Genomic DNA, 17,073 nt, shown 5'->3' with positions numbered 1-17,073 from the left:
ATTGCATGGTCAATTACCAGGCAACTAGTTAGCAGACAACTTCTTTCCTGATGGTTTGAGGAGCATTATGTGTGAATTCCCAGGAGATGGTATCACACAGCATCACTTTGCAGCATTGCTGTGAATGAAGTGTGCTTTTTCCCTCTGTGCCTTTCCCTGCCCATCAATTTTGCCTCAACTGGGAGCAGGCAGATGGCATTCCCCAACATCACCATGCAGAATCCAGCACCTTCAAAACCTTCCCTGCGCTGAAACTACAGCCCCTGTGTGCTGGTTCTGCAGTCTTCTGAGTGCCTAGACATAGTATCTTTGCTTTAAGGAACTTAAACCTGGAACCTTTCGGTTCTTTTTAGGCACAGTTGCTTTTGTCAAGCAATTTTCTCACGTTCATCCTGTGTTCAGTGAGATCAACAATAGGTAGCATTTGCAAACAGAATTTCTAGGTTTGGAAATCTTGGCATTTTTGATAGTAGCTTTGGTAAGTGCTGGAGGGCATTAACCAGGCATCTTCTCTGGTGTCTTTTCCTGTTAGCTGTTTTTTCATAGTGGAAATGACTGTCAGCTTCTTGAACGAAGCTCTGAAAGCCCTGCAGGCATTTCAGTGGCAGTGCTAAGGAGTTGTGACTAGCTTTACTCACTTCTGGATTTACAGACAGTATCAAGAGGGTGTGTGCTTGTATTCTTCTCACTTGATTTTTTTTTACTGATTCTCAAAAGCAGTGCCTAGCACCTTGAACCTACGCTGTGAGGACTTAGGATGAGCAGAGCTATTGCTTTACATTAAATTAGTCCATCTTCTCTATCCCAGCTTCCTCTAAATTTCTGGTCTGTTTACTGACAAAGGAAATCTGGCATCACATATTTGCAAATTATAAACTTAGATTTATTTTACCTGAGTAAACAGAAACCAGTCCCAGAACAGGCAATAATGTGAGAGCTTTAAAAGAGATGCCTTGTCTTTATCAGTAAGTGCTAGCACTTACTGGTAGAGCTCTGCTCTGCTGAAGTATTTCTTAATTTCTGTCACCTGAAGTGAGCAGTAAGCATCTTCTTCAGCGTGGCACTCTGTCAGAGGACAGGGTGAGCAGTGGTACTGGAGCAGATTAACTCTTCTCCACCTCCACACTACAGCACCTGCTCCCACTAACATTTTTATGTCCCCTTTTGCAGCTGCATGATGAATTTCTGGGATGAAGAGTTGCTTCTGTACAGAGTTTAAAATGGAAACCAGGGCTTTACCACTCAGCTTTCAGATCCCCTCTTCCACTGAGTTAAGGAAGAGGCTTTATTGTCTTACCAGAGTACCTTGCAGGCTGGAAACCACAAGACTGCTGTCACTCTGATTGCCCCCTCAAACTGCTGTCCCTACAGCTTACTGCAACATGCACTTCCCAGCCCAAGTCTGGCCACTTGGCTTTTTGTTTAACATAAGGAAAGAGATATGTCCTTTTGGAAGATACTTTGGGCAGAAGTATCCATCAAGGAAATAATCCATAAGTTACATAGATAGCTGAGGCATATTTTCCAGCTGTTTATTTTATAAGCACATTCAGACAGCTCAATGCAGTTAGAGATTATTAAGTATAAGTTGCTGAGTGAAATATAAAGATGTTAATAGACCTTTAGCATTCATGTTTAATCCATTATTACTTGCTGGCCTACATGGTATGTTGATAGTTTTTAAAGCTTAACTTGGCAGGCCTGTACATAAATACTTTTATATCCCAGATCCCTGGATTAATGTCTTTCTGCTGTTAACCAACATGGACATCAGCTCTGCCTTTGGACTAAAAAACAGCTGCAGAAGGGAGCCTGATGGTGTAGCTGACTTTGAAAAGGATGCCTGTATGTGTCTGGCAGGTGGAAGCACTGGATGGAAAGCTGATGGAGAAAGAGAGAAACAAATTTGGGATGGTTCAGATGAGGCATAAAACATAGTACCAGCCAAGGAGGCCTGAGAAGCTGCCCAGCAGACCATATGACCTTGTTCATTGAAATGAAGTGTAGCTCAGGAGCATCCTGCTGGTTACAGCACAGCAGAATTAAGTATCAGCCACCTCTTCATTGTGTTGTTTGACCATCTTTTCTTTTGGCATGAAAGTGCTTCTCCACCAATTCAATTTTAAGTTTCAGAGTTTCTGGAACATGCTAATGTTTAATCTGCCCTCTACCAGGTGGCAATTTCTATCCTGATTTGCAGTGGTTAAAAATTGATCTAGATAAGATCTGGGGGCAGACCAAGCAGGATTCAGGCATTTTGGTCTTGTAAGTTAGGTTTTAAACTAAATGCACATGGCATGTACATCTACTTTATTTAAAAAATAGGATCAGTGCTGTAAAGATCATTCCTGATTTCCTGGTTTATTCAGGTGTATCACTGCAGCTAAACAGTCAGACAGCATCTTCCAGCTGACTGCTCGTCTCCTTGGAGGGATACCTTTTGTGGTTGGTATCAGGAACAAGTTCAAAAGGAGCTTTTCAGTCTCTACTCGTGGCTGCTGGGCTTTTAATGGTGTGTTTCAGGAGCAAACCCAGGCAGGCCATGCTTTGCTGAGTCAAAGCTTCAGCTAATGCCATAGAACAAGTTTTCCTTGGGCTGGGTGATCTCCAGAGGTCCCTTCCAACCCCTGCTATTCTGTGATTCTTCTTCACTGTGAGCAGCTGTAAAAATCATAGAATCAGTCAGGGTTGGAAGAGACCACAAGGATCATCTAGTTCCAACTCCTCTGCCATGGGCAAGGACCCCCTACCCTAGATCAGGCTGCCCACAGCTTCATCCAGCCTGGCCTTCAACATCTCCAGGGATGGGGCCTTAACCACCTCGCTGGGCAACCCATTCCAGGCTCTCGCCACTCTCACGGTGAAGAACTTCCTCCTCACGTCCAGTCTGAATCTCCCCACCTCCAGCTTTGCTCCATTCCCCCTAGTTTTGTCGCTACCTGATAGACTAAAGAGTCCCTCCCCAGCTTTTTTGCTAACTTCCGAGATTCAAAGCCACATAAAGACTGGATTCTCTTACAGAGATAATCCTTATGCATTTTTTCCTAACTATTTTGTCAAGATTTTCTGTCTGTTTTTCTCATAAGTGTATTTTGGCCCTGCTGACCTTCCCTGGCAGAGCTTCTGTCTTCTACAGGCTTCAGGTGAAGTGCACAAATCCTGGGATTTACATATTGGACTGATTCATGAGTATTTACCTCTCAGTCTCTGTTTGGATCTACCTGAGTCTAAAGAGGTGCTGCCATGGCTACCCCACAGATGTGTTGCAGTCACATTGTAGTCACTTGCAGGTGGCATATTCTCTTCATTCACTCTTCCCCAGCTATGACAAAAGACTTCTGCACTAAGGGGAAGCACCAGTTCAGGTATTTTCCATCAGATCTGCGTTGTTTTTGCAGAAGTTTTACTATAACCTGTTCTTCTGCAAATATTAACACAATCTGTTGGGGTTTTTTTTATGAGTATGCCATAATTAGTCTGCCTCTAAATTCTTCCTGGCAGTTTACTAGCTCGTGAAGAGCTATGGCAATTTCAGTGGTTAAATGAAGCAGTTAAATTCAGGCCTGTGTGATGAAACTTGTCTAACCAAAGGTGAAGTTTTCAGTTCCTGGTATCGGGGCTCTGTCCATGTGTTTTTCTTGGCTTGCTCCTTTCCTTTTCCAAATGATCTGTTCAGCTTAAAACATCCTTTGATCTTTGGCTTGTAAACAAAATCAATAAACACTTCTGTGAAGTGACCAGAGCTTTGTGGAGGAAGGTGTCCAGTTGTGCCATTGGGTAACTGGTTTGTGAAATAGCTTATCCAGTAAACACTGAAATGTATTTAAATGATAATCCCATTTCTAACCCAAGTCAGATAACTGTTTGTCTTTGGACTCCTCACCAAAGGTTAGTGTGTTATCCACTAAGCTGCAGTTGCACTAATGACAACCATTGTTTTGTCATACTTGAGTGGGACATATGCATGGTGCTCCTCATCCTTCAGGAGCACCGTGCAGTGTCTCAATTGTATGGCACTGATCAACAGCAAATGTAGCAAGTGTTGTTTTGTAGTCACAGACTCACAGTATGCCAGTTTGGAAGGGACCTTGAGGATCATTCTAGGTGATAGTCTAGTTGAAATGAGCTGGCCCAGCAGTCTATCAAGCTGAGTCTTAAAAGTGACCAATGTGAGGCAATCCACTGCTTCCCCTGGGAGATGATGTCTGACTGTTCTCATGGGGAAATACTTTCTTCTGAAGTGCAATCAGAATCTCCCCAGCAGTAAATTCTACCTATCATCCCTTGTCTTTTCCATGGGACTCCTTATAAAAAGGGAATCCCCATGCTCCTGGTAGCCACCCATTATGGACTGGTCCATGGTAATAAGTTTTTCCTTAAGCCTCCTCTTCTTGGGGCTGGAAAAAACTTGTTCTCTCAGCCTTTCCTCATATGGCAGGGCTTCCAGTCTTCTGATCATTCTTGTGACACTTCTCTGGACTGTGCAAACCTGCTCTAGGTGATCCTGCTCTAGCAGGAAGGTTGGACTAGATGATCTCCAGAGGTCTCTTCCAACCTCTACCAGTCTGTGATTCTGTGTAGGGGCTTCCTAATGCCACAGTCATGGACACGCAGCAATAGGCTCTTGTTTCAACTTTGCTGTGTGTTTGGTCTACTCTGTTTGTACAGTGTCACATTTTGTTTGATACCAGCCTGGACTGATGTCCTGCATGAGGTGATGCCCTTTCTCTGACTTCTGGAAGCTGCTTCCAGTTCACCTCAGGGTGAAGGTCCCACAAGTCTGTGTGCACAAAGGGAGAGGTTCAGGGCCAGGTTACAACTCTTTTAGAGTTTTTGAATGTTGAAAATCTTTGGTTCTTATTCATCTCTTATGGTTAATGTGAACTAGATCAAAAATCCCAGCATTTTGTACATTTAAAGTTCAGCTAAGTTCATTTCACTGAATTCAGAGAAGACTTCAAACCTTTCAGGTTTCTGAGTATAATATGGAACAGCAGCTGCTACTGTTCTTTTCTGTATCATTTTATTCTGTAACTTCTCCAGCAGTATGTTAGGACAGTACACTTTTGGTCTCACTTGAATAACCATACTAATTTGCCAGATCTAAAACCATCTTTAAACTTGTGCCATTGTAGCAGTGTGAGCAGAAATGTAGTAGCAGAGTTTCCAGCATTTCACTTTAGTGTCTTTTTTTAATGTAGGTAGATTAGAAGTCAGTACCAACTTGTAAGTAAATAAATAGCAAGTGAAGCATAAACTACAGTCTTCCAGAAGCAAAAAGCAGAAAGCCATTTCATGTTTTAATGAGATGTGAAATGTTCACACCTTGCAGGAAAAGGTCTCCAAGGAAGGATGACTGAATTTCAGATCACCAGCAAACTTTTTTGCAGATTCTCTGACCCACATCCTGGTTTTTCTGCCGTTTTGAAAATGCAGAGTCTCATTAACTCCTGTTCTGATACAATCTGAACCCCTGAAGAGGATACTTTGGTTTGTAAATGATATTTATAAAGTAAGTGCTATTTAATACCTGCTTAACATATATCCATAACCTTTAGGTTCTTCTGTGGGTAGATAACCTTCCCTACTAACAGCTAATTTCTAATGCAGTTACTATTCAGTTATAGTAATTTTACTTGGGACACCAAGGCTTTCTTCTCTTATTTACTACTACTTTTTGCTCTTCATGCTTGAGATCATCATTGCTGTTCTAAGCATACAGTAAACATACAGACCAAATATAGATGCAGTAGCCTTCTGCAAAAGAGGTTTTCCTGTAGATCAAATAAGGTAAAATCAGATACCAAGTCCTGAGAGCATGAGAACTTCCACACAGGACATGTGGGAATCTGAATGCTCTGCATGGGCCTTCACAAGAGAGCTAAGTGCAGAGACAAACATAGCTCTGTATGTAAATGGTAACCTTTTAGGAAGTTATCTTATCTTTCACACAAGCTATTCCTCAGTAAGAGCTGGTGATGCAGTAGGCAGCCCAGGTTGGTGTGAGCAGACTGAAGCATCCAATACGGAATTACAGTAACTCTGTTCTTCTGTCTGTCAGCAGAAGAACAAAAGACCACCCCAGCTGCAAACTCATATAGACACTGGGTGCCCTTTCTGCAGTCCCATCCTTGCAGAACTGTGCAGAGAGCCATCTGTTTTTCTCTGCATTTGATTGTCTGTGTGGGGAGAAAAAAATCACGGGTTTGTGATGTTTTTAGGGTCAATCACAGTTTTCACAAAAGGCAAATTCTGAAGTAATTTTAGAAGACCATAATGGATATAGCTGCCGACTCTGTACTTGCTAATTGTTGTTAGGATGACTACAGAATTCTATATTGGGTTTAGTTCTATTCAGTATAGTTCAGCCAGTTAAAAAGGCTGGGAAATAAAGAAGACCAGAGAATGAGTGCAGGAAAAAAAAAATCACAGAACCTTCTCAAAGGCTTAGGAGATTAACTTATTTGTAAGGAACTTCAAGCTGCCATTTCCTTCAAGGCCAGGAAGAATTTAATGTATTCTGTCTAATCATAGTTCTCAGATGTAAAGGTTACTAAACCTAAATGTGCTTAATAATCAGTAGAAAAGGACCTTGTATATTGAAATCTTTTTCCTGGAGTCCGGGATGGAGGGAATTTTGAAAACAAGAAGACTGTCTTTGAAGCACAGTTTGGACCTCTCTTTGCAGACCTCATTAGCCAGCTGTAAGCTGTCCAGCACAGAGTAATTACAGTGTTTGCCTTTCTAGGGTCCCTTCAATGCTGGGTTTCATGTAAACAGGAAACAATTAAGGCAGAAATGTGCTGCTCAATTTCCATTTCATTTCCCGTGCAAAACTGTGGTTTGAGCCATTGGGGAATTTTCCCCCTTAATTGCACCCTTAGTGGTGTGAGGTGTGTTGGTTGACTTGATGTGATGCCCCTACACACACATCTGCCTGGAAGTGATTCAGGCCACCCACCTTGGGTAATGAAAGGTATTTCAGCTCAGTTTGCCACCTAAAACACAGAAGGCTGTATTCAGTCTTGGGTTACACAAGAGGTATTGCAGAGAGGATGTGCCCATCTTGCCAGCTGGGATGGTACAGGCTTGGCACCATTCTCCTCATAGACATTCCCAGAAAAGGATTGGCATGATTATGGCTTGTGCTGGCTGCAGGCAGTCACACGGCGTAGCTGGGGAAGATAAAATGCTCTAGCCCTTTGTACACACAGGATGTTGTGTGTGTTGTACAAGTAAACATGATCATGTCTGATCCTGTGAGCTGTGGGATGAACTGCTCTGCTTGCTTCAGGGCTCCCTGTTTGTTGCTGTGTTGTAGTAGTGTTGACATGGCTCCAAAGCAGAAGGCCACCTGAGCCAGGCAAGTTCTCTGAAAGTTTAGTAAACTAGCATCAGTAAAATGAAACTAGGACCTGAAGATATCCATAAGCCTGTGACAGATCAAGGACTTTCACAGAGTCATGGTAGCGGAGTCACAGAATCAACATGCTTGGAAAAGACCTTTAAGATCATCAAGTCCAACTGTTATCTGACTCCACCGGGGCCACTACTACACCATATTCCTGAGCAACATATCTAGAAGGATTTTAACTACATTCAAGGGATGGTGATTCAACTACCTCCCTGGGCAGCCTGTTTCAGTCCTTGAGAACCCTTTTTGGTGTAGAAGGTTTTCCTAATGTCTAATCGAGATCTTTCCTGGTGTAGCTTGATGCCATTTCCTCTTGTCCTACCAGTTGTGGATTGTGAGAAGAGACCAACACCCACCTCTCTCTACAGCCTCCTTTCAGGTAGTCGTAGAGAGTGAGAAAGTTTCCCCTCGGCCTCCTCCAGACTAAACAACCCCAGCTCTTCCTCAGGTGTTCCTCATGACTTATTCTCAGGATCCTTCATCAGCTTTGTTGCTCTTCTCTGGACACATTCTAGCAACTCAGTGTCCCTCTTCTGCTGAATTTGTGCATAATTAATAGCAGTAACCAAAGCAGAGCAGCAGGTGGACATCAGTCTCAGCTTTCTTTTGGCTGGCTATGTCCATTTTCTTGACTGAGCAGAAGCAAGACCAGAGGCAGCTTTAAATGCTATCACTCTCCACTCAAGATGCCACTAAGTTTTATCACTGGTGAAGATCTCAGAATTGTGTCATACTTTCATTTGGCCTCAGAAATAAATTAGCTCTGAGGAATCCAGTAGAAGAATTTGACTGCATATGCATGAGAAAGCAAGCTTCTGGAATTGCCTAGGAGGACTCAGATCTTTCCAGACTTGTGTAGTGCTAATTCAGAGCAAGACACAGGTGGTGATTCTCTAAGTCCTCCTGTAAGTCAGCAATTAAAAGCTATAGGTTTTTGTGATACTTACTGGATTCTTCACCTAGATTCTTCAGTGCATGTAGCTCTGATGGAGGAATGCACAAATGTAAGCTTCTGAAAGGTAATTTTTATGGAGAAACAATAAGCTACCATAGTGGGAACTGGTGCCAGAAGTGCTTTGTATGCCAAAGAAACAGCAAGAGCAAACAAACAGCGTGTTCTAACTCAGTATAAGTTGTTGGATATTTTCCTTTTTGTTTAGCTGGCCCAGAGAGTGGTGGTGAATGGTGCCACATCCAGTTGGCAGCTGTCACTAGTGGTGTGCCCCAAGGATCAGTGCTGGGCCCAGTCCTGTTCAACATCTTTATTGATGATCTGGACCAGGGAATTAAGTCCAGCATCAGTAAGTTTGCAGATGACACCAAGCTAGGAGCAGGTGTTGATCTGTTGGAAGTTAGGAGAGCCCTGCAGAGGGACCTGGACAGGCTGGATGGGTGGGCAGAGGCCAATGGGATGAGATTGAACAAGGCCAAGTGCAGGGTTCTGCACTTTGGCCACAACAACCCCAAGCAGTACTACAGGCTGGGGACAGAGTGGCTGGAGAGCAGCCAGGAGGAAAGGGACCTGGGAGTACTGGTAGATAGTAGCTGAAGATGAGCCAGCAGTGTGCCCAGGTGGCCAAGAGAGCCAATGGCATCCTGGCCTGGATCAGGAGCAGTGTGGCCAGTAGGACAAGGGAGGTTATTCTTCCCCTGTACACATCACCACTCAGGCCACACCTTGAGTCCTGTGTCCACTTCTGGGCTCCTCAATTCAAGAGAGCTGTTGAGGTGCTGGAAGGTGTACAGAGAAGGGCAATGAAGCTGTTGAGGGGCCTGGAACACAAACCCTCTGAGTAGAGGCTGAGGGAGCTGGGGGGTGTTTAGCCTGGAGAAGAGGAGGCTCAGGGGGGACCTCATTGCTGTCTACAACTACCTGAAGGGAGGCTGTTGCCAGGTGGGGGTTGGTCTCTTCTGCCAGGCAACCAGCAACAGAACAAGGGGACACAGTCTCAAGTTGTGCCAGGGGATGTCTAGGCTGGATGTTAGGAGGAAGTTGTTTCCAGAGAGAGTGATTGGCATTGGAGTGGACTGCCCAGGGATGTGGTGGAGTTGCTGTCTCTGGAGGTGTTCAGGCAAAGCCTGGATGAGGCACTTAGTGCCATGGTCTAGTTGACTGGCTAGGGCTGGGTGCCAGGTTGGAGTGGATGATCTTGGAGGTCTCTTCCAACCTGGTTGATTCTGTGATTCTATGTGCACTTTTTGGCAAGGTGGTTCTCCTCACATAAGTGAGATACGTGTGTGAAGATTGTGTGGCTGGGCTTAGAAGTTTCTGTGTGAAGTGCCACTTTGCTTCTGCCCCCTCTGTTTTCATTAAAAGCCATTTTGCAGTCTTCCAGGATGAAATATGAGACTGGATTGATAATATATCCACAGCTACCGAAAGGAATGCCTTTCAGTCTTGTGCAGTGCAGAGTTCATCTTGTAACATAGTTGTGGTGGAGGGATGGTATTTAAATTGCAGCCTAGGATCATTACATGAAAGCAAGCAATTAAGATTTGTGCATCTAACATTTTAGAGTCTCAGTTTCTTACATATACTGGCTGGATAAATGTCACCCTCCTGGAAGTTGCACAACCTGGTGATGTGTTCACTTACACAATCAACAGCATTTCAAACATGCAAGAGGACCAAGATAAAATGGGTTTTGTAATGATTAAGCCAAAGGCCTTTATTTTTGTGCAATTAAAACTTCACTTCAAAATTACACAGTGAGTTGTTTGCACAGCATTTTGTTTGATTCTTCACCTGTCTTGCCCTGCAAAGGCTGCATAAATGATATGTTAAGCAGGTGCTGAACTGCAGTTTGTTTAGAGCCCTTTTAAGCCTTGGTGCTTAGTTCTGATGAGGTGGTGTGCTTTTACAGTATCACAGTATCACCAAGGTTGGAAGAGACCTCAGAGATCATCAAGTCCAACCCTTTACCACAGAGCTCAAGGCTAGACCATGGCACCAAGTGCCATGTCCGATCCTGCCTTGAACAGCCCCAGGGACGGCGACTCCACCACCTCCCCGGGCAGCCCATTCCAGTGTCCAATGACTCAGTGAAGAACTTTCTCCTCACCTCCAGCCTAAATCTCCCCTGGTGCAGTCTGAGGCTGTGTCCTCTTGTTCTGGCACTGGCCACCTGAGTGAAGAGAGCAACCTCCCCCTGGCTACAACCTCCCCTCAGGTGGTTGGTCATCTAGTCCAACTCCCCTGCAGTCAGCAAGGACATCCTGCACTAATTCAGTTTGCCCAGAGCCCTGATGAACCTGACCTTGACTATCTCCAACGATGGAGCCTCAACCATCTCCTTGGGCAACCTGTTCCAGTGCTCCACTACCTCCACGGTAAAGATCTTTCTCCTAACATCCAACCTAAATCTCTCTAGTTTAACACCACTGCCCTTCATCCTGCCACTTCAGGCCTTTGGAAACAGTCCCTCTTCAGCCTTCTTGTTGGCCACCTTTAGGTACTGGAAGGTTACTCTTAGGTCTCTGTGGAGTCTTCTCCCAGCTGAAATCAGAGCATGTTTCTGGCTTCCTGGTAGACATCTCTGCATCATTTGCAAACTGTTGTTCGTGATGAAATGTTACAGAATCTTACTGCTGACTTCTATTCAGTAATGGTTTGTATATCATTTTGTTACATACTTCAACTTGATCTCCAAAAACACCAAGCAAAAAATATTTTTCTTTATCCAGTCTGTAAAAAAAATAAGCTAAGCTGAGAGATGAGAAAGGCAAAGAAACACAAGGAAAACAGGGCTGCCCAGACTCACAGCTCACCTACTGTGCAATTTAACAGTCAAGATGACTGCAAATAGACCATTCCATTTTCCTGTTCCCATCTCCATCCTTTTCCTCTTCATTTTCCTCCCTTCTCCACCATAGCCACCTCTTTCTCTCCTGCACAATGCTTTTCCCCCTTTGCTTTTCCCCCAAACTCATAACACCTGGGTTTGTTGGAGTCTCCTCCCATCCCAGGTGTCACCACTTTGCCCTCCCTGCTCACTCCCCTTTTCAGTCTGGGTCTTGTTGGAGTCTCCTCCCCCGCCAGGTGTCACCACTTTGCCCTCCCTGCCCACTCCCCTTTTCAATCTGGGTCTTGTTGGAGTCTCCTCCCCCCCCAGGTGTCACCACTTTGCCCTCCTTGCCCACTCCCCTTTTCAGTCTGGATTGTGTTGGAGTCTCCTCCCACCCCAGGTGTCACCATTTAGCGCACTCCCACCCACTCCCCTGTATAAGTGGCCCCAGGAAAAGCAAGCCCCAAGCTTGCCCACTTGGGCAGAAGGATCCTCCTCGGATCATCACTGGTGAGTACTCTGTGGTGCATCACTGGGTGGATGGTGGAGGGGATTCAAAGGCCGGGGGGCCTGGTGGGCCCCCCGGCTAGGTAGGGCCAGGCCTCATGATTGCTCTGACATTGCTCACGGGTGCTGGGTAGGTCTCCTTAGGCTGCGTTTTTCTGTGTTGAGTTGCTGCTTTCAGCTCACTGAGGGTGATCTGGAGTAGTCTGCTGAACCTATACCAGCTCACGCAGGAACACATCCAAGCAAGTCTTGAACAGCTGCAGAGGAGACTCCACAACCCCCAGGGCAGCCTGTTCCAGTGTTCTGTCACCCTCACAGTCAAAAAATTCTCCTTTGTGTTTATTGAAACTTTCTATGCCTCAGCTTCCAGACACTGCCCCTTGTCCTGCCATCAGGCATCGCCAAGAAGAGCCTGGCTCCAGCCTCCTGGCACTCATTTAACCTTCTGTGTAAGTAAATAACCAACTCTGAAATGGAGGTAGAACAAACAGTACTCTAGATGATCTCAGGTACCAAGTGAAGGATGATCTCAGGCACCAAGTGAAGGGGTAGTGCCTCTTTAGTTATAGCCAACATAGGTTTTTCTTCTTTGGTATAGAGTCATGGAACCATTTTGGTTGGAAGAGACATTTAAGATCATTCTCTAGCTCTACCAAGTCAGGTGCTAAACCATGTCCCTCAGTGCTACATCTCTGTGTCTTTGAAACAGCTCTGGGGATGGGGATTTAGCCACCTCCCTGGGGAGCATTTTTCAGTCTTTGAAAACCTTTCAGTGAAGAAGTTTCTTCTAATATCCAATCTGTGCCTCCCTGGGACAACTTGAGGCCATTCTTGAGCTCAGTGTAGCAATTTCCAAATTAAATGCAAGGACTTGAGATACTCAGAAAGTCAAATGGTCCTTTGGTTTCAAAGGTGTTTCTGTCCATGCCAGGGGGCTTGGAACTAGATGACCTTTAAGATCCCTTCCAACCCAAACCATTCTGTGATACAATTCTATGATTTTGACTTCAGGCTGTTGTCTTGACCACTGTAATTGGTCGAGACAATTGGTCAATTGGTTTAGAAAACGTGGGAAGCTACATAATGAGAACACTGCAGAAAGTTTTGGCACCTTGAAAGAGTTTATCATTTTCAGAAGTGTTTCCTGTCAGTTCTTTTTAAGATGGTCTCATCTCTAGGAAAAGCATGAATTCTTAGAAGTCCTTACCTAGAAGCCTTTAATGTTGAGTTTCTGGAATTTGAGTGAAACAAGGTGAAACACATGGTATTACTCTAACTGCCAGATGCAGATTTTCATTTGGGGCTTTCACGTGTTACTGGCATTGCTGGTGCTATCTCTGGAAGATAGAGAAGGCTTGTTGCCACATAAACAGCTACTGGAGACAAGCTGTTTCCATTTCTTTGCTCTCCTACCTGCCATAGGATCTGCTTAAGTGTATGTTTAATCTGTTACCTAAATAGTTCTATTGCATGCTATAGATGTTGCAGTCTCCCACTGGATTGTTGTGTTCATTTCTGTACACCTTTGATCAGATGATCCAGAAGATGACACTCTTGAAATGAGGAATCCTAAAATGCTGTGGCCATTGAGCTGTAGTTATGGATAGGAAACTCTCTGGGTGTTTTGGTTTGGTGTGGTTTTTTTCTGAAAGCAAAGAAGTATTGACAGTGAGAGCCAAAGGATTACATGTTTTTCATCAAATGCTGCTTCTCAGAGCTGCCACTTGGGTTTCAGAACCCAAATTTTCAGATAAACCAGAACTAAATCCTCAAAAAGAAAGTGATTAAACCCATCTGAAGTGAGTTTGCATCAACATGCAATTTTCTGCTTGATAGCTTGAACTGAATTGAGTGCTGCCTAGTTTGTTTTCCATAAGGCACCAGCTCTGATAATGATGGCAATTTAAGGGCATCTTTGCTGATTCCTTTGTGGGCCAACACAAAAGGAATAGGCTGGGGGCATCATGTCTGGATGTTGTCTGCCATCACAGGAGTGATGAACTGAGCCTGAGAAAACAGTTCAGGTTTTCTTTTCCCAATTAAATGCTCCCTCCTCCCAGTTGTTCATAATATCAGTGCCCAGGGAGGTGGTGGAGTCACCATCCCTGGAGCTGTTCCAAAGATGTATAGACATGGCACTTTGGGACATGGTTTAGTGGTGTTGGGATGATAGATGAACTTGATCTTGGAGATCTTCTCCATTCTTAATGATTATATATAGATATAGTGTGTGTATATACAGTGTATGTATCCCTTTTGTACAAAGCAAGAGGCAGAGGTGGTCCAGATAGTAAATTCCATGAGATTATCTTTCGTAGATACTCATAGAATGGTTTGGATTGTAAGGAACCCTAATGATGATCTAGTTCAAGCCCCCTGCCATGGACAAGGACACCCTTCACTAGACCTTGTTGCTCAAGGCCTCATCCAACCTGGCCTTGAACTCCTCCAGGAAGGAGGCATCCACAACCTCGCTGGGCAACCTGTTCCAATGTCTCACTGCTCTTAATGTAAGGAATTTATTCCAAGTATGTCTTTAAAAATACATCTTAAAATGCCAATTAGTGGCCTTCTCTGGAGCAAAGGCAGGAAAGTTTCTGGCAGGCAGAGGAGAGTAGCCTACCTCTTACATAAAAGACGTTGTCAGAGTCCGACTCAGCCCTGGGCTGTCGCTGCTGGTGCTCTGATCCAGCAGCAAGTGACCTCATGCTGTCTGCAGGGACACGGTGACTCAGTAGCAGCCAGATCCCATCTAAACACCCTGGTGCTGGTTGGCGAGCAGTCAAATGGAGCAGCCAGCAGGGATTTGAACAGTGTCTGAGCTTGAGAAAATGAATCGGAGGCAAAGGAAAAACAAACCTCTAAATTGCTGGAAATTAAATAAACAACCCCACACACCAACCTCAACACAACATTGATTTGCTTACTGAGGTGATGTCTGGCTCTCTTGTCTCTAGTAACCTCTGCTGCTACTTGATCTGTCTGACTTCATGGAAGACTAGGATATTTGGGTTTAATAAGAAACTAACAAAATCTGTGTTAATTACTCAATTGTTGTGAAAGCAGGTTGCTTATTTTAGTTTATTGTAGGAGTAAAACATGCAGTTAGGTCAGCAGAGACTAGCTAAGCCTTGTAAAGCTGCTTACATTGTATTAGAGAACCTGTAAAGTAAGGAGAGGCTCATTATTTCTTCTTCAAAGTTATTTCAGGAACGTCACTGTGAAGTGCAGAAGATCTCACTTTAGAAGAATCCCAAAGAGGAGAAATAAAAAGGAGCAGAAATTATCACTGCAAAGAGGAAAAAAAGATCTGTCAAGAGAGAAAAAAGGTGCCAGAGCTTTCTCTTTGGGAGGAAATCTAAATGCAGAATAAAATGCCCCATTTCTAGAGTATCAAAGCCTAGTCTTCAAGCAGGACTAAAGAAAAGTACACTTTTTTTCTTGTTGAGTCTCTGAATTCAGGCAGGTTGAGTTTTGCTACATCAAGGTAATTCTGTCCCTCTTGCCTTACAATAATTTCAGTATGTTTTGGAAACTGCCATCCACTCTGTTTGGATGAAACATGAGAGCCAATAAATAATTTGAGTGCAGTTGGGTTTAAGATGACAGTGTGGCTTCTGAGATAGAGATTGTAGGCAGTCATCAAGAGGCATTAGTTAGTCAAAGGGTTTTTTGATTTGAGCTTTTTTTTAGCACTGGGTGCAGTCAGGGGCTTACCTGAGGACCACAGGGGTGACTCCATATGCCAGTTAGAGATGGTCAGGTGAAAGCACTGATTCATACTGAAGGGTGCATGTACAGCATGGGGAAAACCACATTTGTTGATATTGATGTGGGGTTTGGAGAGTTATTGCCTGACTGATGAAGTGTTTCTTTGGAGTGGGTCCAGAGGAGGCCACAAAGATGATCAGGCTGGAGCATCTTCCCTGTGGGGACAGTCTGTGAGAGCTGGGGCTGTTCACCATAGGGAAGAGAAGGCTCTGGAGAGACCTTTCAGTGGCCTTCAGTACCTGAAGTGGTCTACAAGAAAGCTGGGGAGGGACTGTTTACAAAGGCATGCAGTGACAGGACAAGAGGCAATGGTTTTGAGCTGGGAGAGAGGAGATTTAGACCAGGTATTAAAAAGAAATTCTTTATAGTGAGGGTGGTGAGACACTGGAACAGGTTGCCCAGGGAAGCTGTGGATGCCACCTCCCTGGAGGTGTTCAGTGCCAGGCTGGATGAAGTCATAGAATCAGTCAGGTTGGAAGAGACCTCCAAGATCATCCAGTCCAACCTAGCACCCAGCCCTATTCAATCAACCAGACCATGGCACTAAGTGCCTCATCCAGGCTTTGCTTGAACACCTCCAGGGACGGTGACTCCACCACCTCCCTGGGCAGCCCATTCCAATGGCAATCACTCTCTCTGGCAAGAACTTCCTCCTAACATCCAGTCTAGACCTCCCCCCTGCCACAACTTGAGACTGTGTCCCCTTGTTCTATTGCTGGTTTTCTTGAGCAATCTGTCCTAGTGGGAGGTGTCCCTGCCCATGACAGGGTGTTTGGAACTACCTGTTGCTTAAGGGTCTTGTCCGACTCACCCAAACCATTCCATGAATGAATGAATCTTAAGTGTGACATCTGTTACTCTGCTGCATTTTCTTGTGTGGAAGCTGGATATGGAGGAGGAAGTCTACTTCTGAGTGGACAGGTGACTGGGGTGCTAAGGCTACAGGATATGACATGAAGATTTCCTGTTGAGTCGTGCTTGAAGAAAGTTGCTTAAGCTTTGTCTGTCTACTGCTGTCTCAAAGTTTCTGAAGTCACTAATGGTTATAGTATCTCCCCAGAAGGCCCCTAATCAGAAGCACCTTATGTGAGTCAAGTTTACTAAAGATAATGAGCAGCCCCATTCCAAAAAACAGACTTGCTGCAAAGATCTTAGCATCTGAAAAACACAGGTGTGTTCAGTCACTGTGTGCCCTGTGAAATCAAAGGCAGTGCTGCTCACTAAATTATTTTTGGCAATTTTGTGTATTTTCAGTTGCTGATTGCAAGCCTAGTCGTATGTGTACATAGAATTAGTTTGCTGGGGAAAGACCTTTATGATTATCAAGTCCAACTACTATCTAACTTCACCGAGTCTGGTGCTGAAACAAGTCCTTTAGCACCTTATCTCTGCCTCTTTTAAACATCTCCAGGGATGGGGATTCACCTGCTTTCCAGGGGAGCCTGTTCCAGTCTGAGAACGCATTCAGTCAGGAACTTTCTTCTGGTATCCAACCTAAACCTCTCCTGATGCAACTTGCGGCCATCCCCTCTTGTCCTGTCATTTCTTACTTGGGATAAGAGACAAACCCCTACCTGGCTCCAACCTCCTTTCAGG

General features: G+C 44.5%; 1 protein-coding gene across 5 annotated transcripts in view; it reads left to right on the top strand.

The window, feature by feature from the left end:
* Positions 1 to 17,073, top strand: part of ELOVL6 (ELOVL fatty acid elongase 6) — a 121,426-nt gene that overhangs the window by 47,884 nt on the left and 56,469 nt on the right. Inside the window, exons 1-2 of one of the 5 annotated variants that reach the window (XM_064148498.1) lie at positions 11,650 to 11,709; positions 12,070 to 12,155. The exons of 2 other annotated variants lie outside the window; for them this stretch is intronic. The gene's annotated coding sequence lies outside the window, so the exon portion shown is untranslated. Of the gene's footprint in view, positions 1 to 11,649; positions 11,710 to 12,044; positions 12,156 to 17,073 lie in introns of those variants that run through there. 2 more of the 5 variants (XM_064148497.1, XM_064148499.1) reach the window with 2 other exon arrangements.

Source organism: Pogoniulus pusillus, chromosome 9, assembly GCF_015220805.1.
Source record: "Pogoniulus pusillus isolate bPogPus1 chromosome 9, bPogPus1.pri, whole genome shotgun sequence".
NCBI classification, from domain to species: Eukaryota; Metazoa; Chordata; class Aves; order Piciformes; family Lybiidae; genus Pogoniulus; species Pogoniulus pusillus.
The sequence above is the reverse complement of the archived record's forward strand: the minus strand, read 5'-3'. Positions and strand labels throughout refer to the sequence as shown.